Source organism: Mastomys coucha, unplaced genomic scaffold (assembly GCF_008632895.1).
Source record: "Mastomys coucha isolate ucsf_1 unplaced genomic scaffold, UCSF_Mcou_1 pScaffold12, whole genome shotgun sequence".
NCBI lineage: Eukaryota > Metazoa > Chordata > Mammalia > Rodentia > Muridae > Mastomys > Mastomys coucha.
Genome location: NW_022196894.1, coordinates 63,518,591 through 63,526,583, shown reverse-complemented (window position 1 = coordinate 63,526,583; position 7,993 = coordinate 63,518,591). Strand labels below are relative to the sequence as shown.

Here is a 7,993-nt window from a genome sequence, read left to right as displayed (position 1 = left end):
GGGACTCCAATGGAGAAGTTAGGGCAAGGACTGTAGGAGCTGAAAGGGTTTGCAACCTAATAGGAAGAACAACAACATCAACCAACCAGACCCTCCAAAGCTCCCAGGGACTAAACCACCAACCAAAGAGTACACTGGGGGTACCCATGGCTCCAGCTGGATATGTAGCAGAGGATGGCCTTAGGGGACATTACTGGGAGCCCTTTGGTCCTGTGGAGACTTAATGTGAGTAGGGGAATGCATGCTAGGGCACTGAGGGAGAAGTGGTTGGGTGGGTAGGGGAGCACCCTCATAGAGGCAGGGGGAATTGGGGAGGGGGAAAGGGTCTTGTGGAGGGTAAAGTGGGAAGGTGGATAACATTTGAAATGTAAATAAATAAAATAATCAATAAAAAATGAAAAACAAACATTCATACTGTCACCAATTTCTTCCTGGGCTTGTCTAAAGATATGGTTTTCAGCTTGCATGTTCTTAACAAAATGGTTACAGTATATGTTCTGATTCTCTACTTACCTATGTTGACAAATTTTTGAAGCATAAATCCCAAGACCTGTCTTGATTTTTGTCAGATAGCTTTCTCCTGGGAATATAAAAGTCTCTTTAAGTGCCTGTATTCTTAATCAACACCATATCAAGAAAACATCTTCACTTAAACAACCCTAATGCTTTTTAATTTGGAACTGGATTCTTGATTAGACAGTATATATACTAAAATTGAAATGTTATATAGAAAACTAACATGGCCCCAGCAAGAAAGTAACAGGCACATTTTTGAAGTGCTCCGTATTTTTAGTGATATCTATCTACAAAATTTAGTTTTATAGAAGAAACTAGAAGGAAAATTTCAATATGAGATTAACCATTCACAAGAAAACATAGGAAAAAATAATTCCAAACCTGCAAAAGAGGGAAACACACACACACACACACACACACACACACACACACACACGCACACACGCACACACACCACTCCAATATAAGAATAAGAATCAACAAACACGGTTCATTGATAATTTTCAACATTTTGGTTTCAACTCCCCAATAAAAAAGACATAAATTAACAGGATGGGTAGATTTGAAAACAGGATATATGCTTCTGCAGGAACCAAGAAAAACACTTTAATATCAAGGATAAACATCATTATCTCAGGGTAAAGGGACAGAAAAAGGTATTCCAAGGAAATGGACACAAGAACCAAGCCACTGTAGCCTATTTAACATCTGACAAAATAGACTTCAAACCAAAATTAATCAGAAAATAAAAGGAAAGACTCTACATACTGGTTGATAGAAAATCCACAAAGATGATATTGCAATGCTTAACTTCTCTGGATGAAACACAGAGGCAAACAAGTTTATAAAAGAAAAGATGAGCTGGGCAGTGGTCCCACACGCCTTTAATCCCAGCACTTGGGAGGCAGAGGCAGGTGGATTTCTGAGTTCAAGGCCAGCCTGGACTACAGAGTGAGCTCCAGGACAGCCAGGACTACACAGAGAAACCCTGTCTCAAAAAAAGAAAAAAAAAAAGAAAAAGATGACTACATCCTGAATCATGGATTGACCCTCACACACTAATAGTTGGAGACTTTAATTTTTCACTTTTACCAGTAGACAGTTAATTCCAGAAAGAAGCTAAATAGTGAAATGATGGCGCTAATAGATATCAGAAACTAAATGGACTTAACGGATATTTACAAGTGTTTAATAAATAAGAAAATAAACACACACACACATATACACACACAATACACACACACACATCCAGGGTAAGATGATTAGCTAAAGAACTCTCAGATTTTCAATGAAGATTTAATGCCAATTAGTCTAAAATCATTCTACAAAATAGAAGCAATATTTCACAAATTTTCCAATTCTTCTTATGAAGCTAGTTATCTTGATTCACAATCCACAAAAAAAAAAAAAGCCAACAATGAAAGAATTAGAGACCAATTTGATGATAAACACAGATGTAAAAAGTCTACATAAAATGCTTCCAAACAGAATCTAAGAACACATCAAACTGGTCATTCACAATGATGAGGTAAGCTTCATCCCAGAAATAGAGGAATTATTCAAAATATATAATCCAGCATGAAAACAAACTAAGAGACAAAAAGGCGTGATTATCATATTAGATGCAGAAAAGGCCCTTGACAAAAATCTAACACCCCTTCTGACAAAAGTCCTGGAGAAATTAGGGACATAATTAAACATAATAAAGACAATTTACAGAAAACCCATAACCAAACTCAATTTAAGTAGAACGGCATTCCATTAAAATTAGAAATAAGAAAGGCTGTCCACTTTTCTACTCCTTTTCAATATACTGCTTGGAGTCATAGCTAGAGATATAAGACAACTGAAGGAAATCAGTGAAATATAAAGAAGAAAGGTAGACATCAAAGTATCTTTATTTGCAGATGATATGATAGTATACCAAAGTGACTCAAAGATTCTACCTGGGAACTCCTAAGGGTGATAAACACTTTGAACAATGTATCTGGACACAAAATTATTTCTTAATATCAGTAGCCCCCTTAAATACTAACAGTCTGAGAAAGAAAAAATTAAGGAAATAAAATATTTCATAATACTCTCAAATTATATAAAATATCTTGGTAGTACCTAACCAAACAAGTGAAAGACTTTCGTGATAAAAACTTTAGGACATTAACAGTAAAATTGAAGAAGAAATCAGAAGAAGAAGGATCTCCCATGCTTATGAGCCCATAGTATTACTACAGTAAAAATTGCCATCCTACCAAAACCAATCTACAGATTCAATATAATCCCTACCAAAATTCCAACAAAATTATTCTACACCTGTCTTAAAACAATTGTCACTTTCATTAGAAATAAACACATAGACACACACACACATACACACAAACACATATGCACACAAACACACACAAACTAAAAGCTAAAACAATTTTGAGTAATCAAAGAACTGTGTGAGGTATCACTAGCCCAAATTTGTTTCAAGTTGTATTACAAAGCAATAGTCATAAAAATATCATGGTACAAAACTGATAAGATGTTCAATGGAATAGAACTGAAAATAAGACGTAAATCCACATACCTATAGATACCTGATTCATTTGATTTGTTTTATCTCATCATATTATTATATAGATGCCTGTTCATTGTCAAAGGAAAGAGAGAATGAGTATGGATCTGGATTGGAAGAAAGAGGGGGAGAAACTTAGAGTAACTAAGGGAAAACATAATCAAAAGGGATTGCATGATAAGGGAGGCAACAGGGGTTTGTTCTTGTTGTTTTTGTTTGTTTGTTTGTTTTTTGAAGGGGAAACTGAGAAAGGAGAAATCATATGACATGTAAATAAAGAAAATATCTAATAAAAAATTTAAAAAAAAACCTGTTTTCAACAAAAGAAAAATAGAAAAATAGTACTATTAGAAATAATTACGTTGAGCATCCCAAATTATATAGAGCACAACACACACATATACATATATATATTTACATATAAATGTGTATGTGTATATACTTATACACTTATTTCTTCATTATGAGTATTGTTTCCTTTTCTTTACCCCAAAATTGCCCTCTCTTGATAAGTCTCTACCTTAATCATTTTGTTGTGTTACTTTCATTATATTCAAATACAACACACAGTATTTCTCTTGTGTAAAAGTAACTTTTATTGACATGTGTAATTGTAGTATCAGAGGCTTACCTCTGAATAAATTCATCCCTCTAGTTCCTTTTGAACCCTGGCTGGCTGATACAACTAGTTGTTCTGGCTCAAAACAAAACAAAACAAACAAAAAACAAACAAAAAAATTCTCTAAGCTGACTGATTCAAACTTGGCTTCTGACTGAATTGTTCTGCTTGGATTCAAACTGACTGTCACAGTCTGTTCTAAACGTCTAGCTTCTTCTCATTCTCTGGCTCATTTTGTCTCTACCTGTGTCTAGCTTTGTAGTCTCTGCAACTTGTCTCTGCCCTGTAAAACTGCCTCTGCTGACCTTCATTGTACAGCATGAATTCAAGAACAGACTCAACTCCACTGCACTGTACTCACTGCACTGACTAACTAAATTGAACTCAAATGACTGAACCGAACTGACTTCTGAGTGCTGGGATTAAAGGTGTGTACCACCATATCAGGAACTTGTTTTTTACCTGGAACTTGTTCTGTTCCAGGTGGGCTTTGAACTCAGTGATCCGTTTGCCTCTTTCTCCTGGGATTAAAGGCATGTTTGTTTTCAAGCCAGAGTAGCCATGTAGCTAGATTAAAATTCCTCCACACCCTTGAGATTCAAATCTCATTCAATGGGAAGACACTCCTCCATCATAAATGCTTACTAGTTTGGATAATCTTACCAAGTAACTTCCCAAATCTTAGAGAATTCTCAATTTCAGATATTCATTACATCTGCAAAAGTCTCTTCATTCTGAGTACAAAAAGAAACTAGAGGAAAGAAAACTATCAGGAAGGAATTATAATATGATATCACCCAATTATATTAACATGAGTAGTAAAGAGATATACTTTGATACTGAATTTACAAGAACTATTTGATGGGAAGAAGTCAAGAATGATTACCAAATATTTGGTCTCCAATGTCCTGCATAAGAGAAACCTATAGTAAGCCAAGAAAATCTGGAGTGAGTAAATTCTGGAAACAAATCATGTTATGCCTATTAATTAACTAATAAGTAATGAGGTCACACTATGTAGACATGACTGCTCTCAAACTCCTCTGCACAAGTTATCCCCCTACCAATGCATAGCCAGTAACTCAAACCTTAGAAATATATAAGTTCATCTGTCTAGAACAAATTAATTTTGGAGCTATTAAAATCTCAATTATTGTATAGGGAGTATAGTATTTGAATAGCTTTCATGTTGTAAGGTGGGATATAAAATTGAAAGTTTTTCTAGAAAGGATTTTAGTTTTGATAAAATAAAAAATAAATGTACATATGAACCATAATGATCTAGGAATTGATTCAGTCTCTCCAATATTACATACAAAGTTAAGAATCTTATAATGTCAGAGGACTAAAAGAATACTGAAGAGGAAAAATATTTCAAACTTAATTGAATGAAGTATTTCATGGGAGAGTAGATATTAAAATGCTCTTCCTAAAAGGACTAAATAGGTTTCTGAGAAAAATGACTATTCAGTAGGACAATATAAAGAGGACTGAAGAATTGGCAAGAGTGATTTCAGAGGACTAATGGAAACCAAATGGATGCAGAATAGAACGTGATGTCAGAGAGTCAAATTGAGTGGAGGCTGTCAGAGCCTGATGAATACAGAGGAAGCTTGCAGCTAACTATTGGATTGAGCTCAGGAGTCCCTGATGGAGGAGTTGGAGAAGGGATTGAAGGAACTGAGGGAGTTTGCAGCCTCATGGAGGGAGCAACAATGTCAACAGGCCAGACCCCTCAGAGCTCATAGGGACTGGACCACCAACCAAAGAGTACACATGGAGTGACCCATGACGCTGGCCACGTATGTGGCAGAAGATGGCCTTGTTGGACACCAGTGGGAGGAAAGGTCCTTGGGCCTAATGGTGTTCAATGCTCCAGTGTAGTGGAATGCCAGAGTTGGAAGGGGGAGTGAGTAGGTGGGGGAGCACCCTCATAGAAGCAGGGGGAGAAGGAATGTGCTAGGAAGTTTCCAAAGGAGAGACCTGGAAAGGGGAAAACATTTGAAATGTAAATAAAGAAAAAATCCAGCCGGGCGGTGGTGGCGCACGCCTTTAATCCCAGCACTTGGGAGGCAGAGGCAGGCGGATTTCTGAGTTCGAGGCCAGCCTGGTCTCCAGAGTGAGTTCCAGGACAGCCAGGGCTATACAGAGAAACCCTGTCTCGAAAAAAAAAAAAAAACCAAAAAAAAAAAAAATAAAATAAAGAAAAAATCCAATTGGAAAAACAACAACAACAACAACAACAAAAGACCTGAGAAAATAAATGAACACAAGAACTTAGTAAGGAAGAAAGTTTGATTTGTTTACATGTCTTTTTCATAAATCAGTAATAAAATGACTCTAATCATACAAGACAATATAAAAAAATCCATGCCAATGTCCCATTGGGGAAATTTAAGTCAACAAATTCACTTTATGAAAACTGAAGTTACACTGTTTAGTGTATACTAAAGAACTTAGAAAAGGAGTGAGATTAAAGGAAATATGATTGTAGCACCTTTGGAACTTGTGTTCTTCAGTAAACAATGAATTTTATCCTATGGAGTGGAAAGACAACCTTAGATATTTAGGTTGGTGCGCAGGAAGCAAGGGAGGGATTCAGGATAGAACCTTGCTTTAAATTTCCATCTTCATAGTTTCTTCTCATCACAAGAGGAAAAGTATTCTTAAGGGTTTTTTTTTTCAGTACTAGAAAAAGAATAATCATTAGGAACTAAGAAGAGGTTGTACACATTTGAATACAGAAAGAGCAAAATGAAAAAGTGAGTATCTGCTTATGTAAATGCATCAGGCTGTGAAATTATGCTAATGTCCATTTTTCAGTTAGCAATTATCCTCTACATTCAAATGTATATTACTCTCATTTTGCATGTATGATCGTTGTTGAAGATCATTGTGGAGCAAGTTGAGGTTTGAGTTTAACATGATATAAAGTTTCACAAGAAACAGGAGACAGATTACAAAGTAAAACAACAGACATTGTGAGAAATTTTTTCTCTTTTCTTATTCTTTTCCTTGTATTTTTGTCTTTTTTCTTTTTTGTTTTGTTCCCTTCCTTCATTCATTCCTTCCTTCCTTCCTCCCTTCCTTCCTTCCTTTCTTCCTTCCTTCCTTTCTTCCTCCCTTCCTTCCTTCCTTCCTTCCTTCCTTCCTTCCTTCCTTCCTTTTTTTCAAGACAAGGTTTCACTGTTTAACTTTGCTGTCCTGAAACTCACTCCATAGACCAGGCTGGCATTGACCTAAGAGACCTGCTTGTCCTTGCCTCCTAAGTGCTGACATTAAAGGCTGTGACACTGATACCTGGCATGTGGGTTTCTTAAGGAAAAAAATGCAATAAGAATACAAATGAGAATGAAGAACATTGAGAGGAGGTTTTCTGGTATTGCTAAGAGTGTATTCTAGAACATGGTGACAAGACGGAATGGCTGAAGTGAGTGTGAGATGAAATAACAAAAATTAATGCTCTTCAAAATATCAGAAACCAAGAATTTCCCGAGACTATTTAAAATCCACTGAAGTCGTTTAGAAACTCTTCTAAAAGTACATCATACTAAGTACATCAGGCGGGAGCTATACCATAACTTAGGTACAGTTTTAACTCAACAAGGAAGACTAGCAGCTAATGTAGTCTAAATACACGAGCTTCAGGAAAATGTACACTTAGGATAAAAACAATAATTAATGACCTGAAATGAAATGAGGTCAAAAAGTGGGGCTTGTTACCTTGAACCCTAGGAGGTTATCCCAAAACTTGGAAATAACACAATCTTTGAATGGATTAGAAACAAGCATTATGCTAGAGTTCCAGGTTCCCATAAAATATAGAACTTTGAGGGAAAGCTTATAAACTTTTGTTTTTAACATCCGAGGAAGTAAAGACAGTCTATGAGCTCAAGTTTCAGGAGAGAAAATAGTTCTGAGGTTATAGGACGGGCCATTTTGACATTCACGGTACTCTTGAGGAGTAGGCTCTAAAGATGGGACTGATTTGTCCGTGAGCGTATGCCTGTCTTTACTGATTGAACTGCTGCTGGAGGAGGCATGGCAGGATAATTCCAATGCTGTAAGAGGTCTAGACTGTCCTATCACTGTGGCTGATTATTAAAAACTGCAGATGAACAGTGATGCTGAGAAATTCCAAACATTCTCCAATCATAATCTTTCATATTTACCCTCTACCTGTGTGTGTGACTGTCAATCACCCTCCATTCACCAAAACGTTAGATTTAAATCTAAATGTGAGGATATCGATGAATAATCTTGTCAGAACGAATGAACTTGTAACTTTTTTTTTGGATAGA

General features: G+C 36.2%; 1 non-coding gene across 1 annotated transcript; it reads left to right on the top strand.

Annotated features, from left to right (window-relative positions):
• The first annotated feature begins 684 nt into the window (after positions 1-684).
• Positions 685-791, top strand: LOC116086672. Its single transcript, XR_004117048.1, has one exon. It is a non-coding gene; the product is annotated as a U6 spliceosomal RNA (small nuclear RNA).
• The last annotated feature ends 7,202 nt before the right edge of the window (positions 792-7,993 follow it).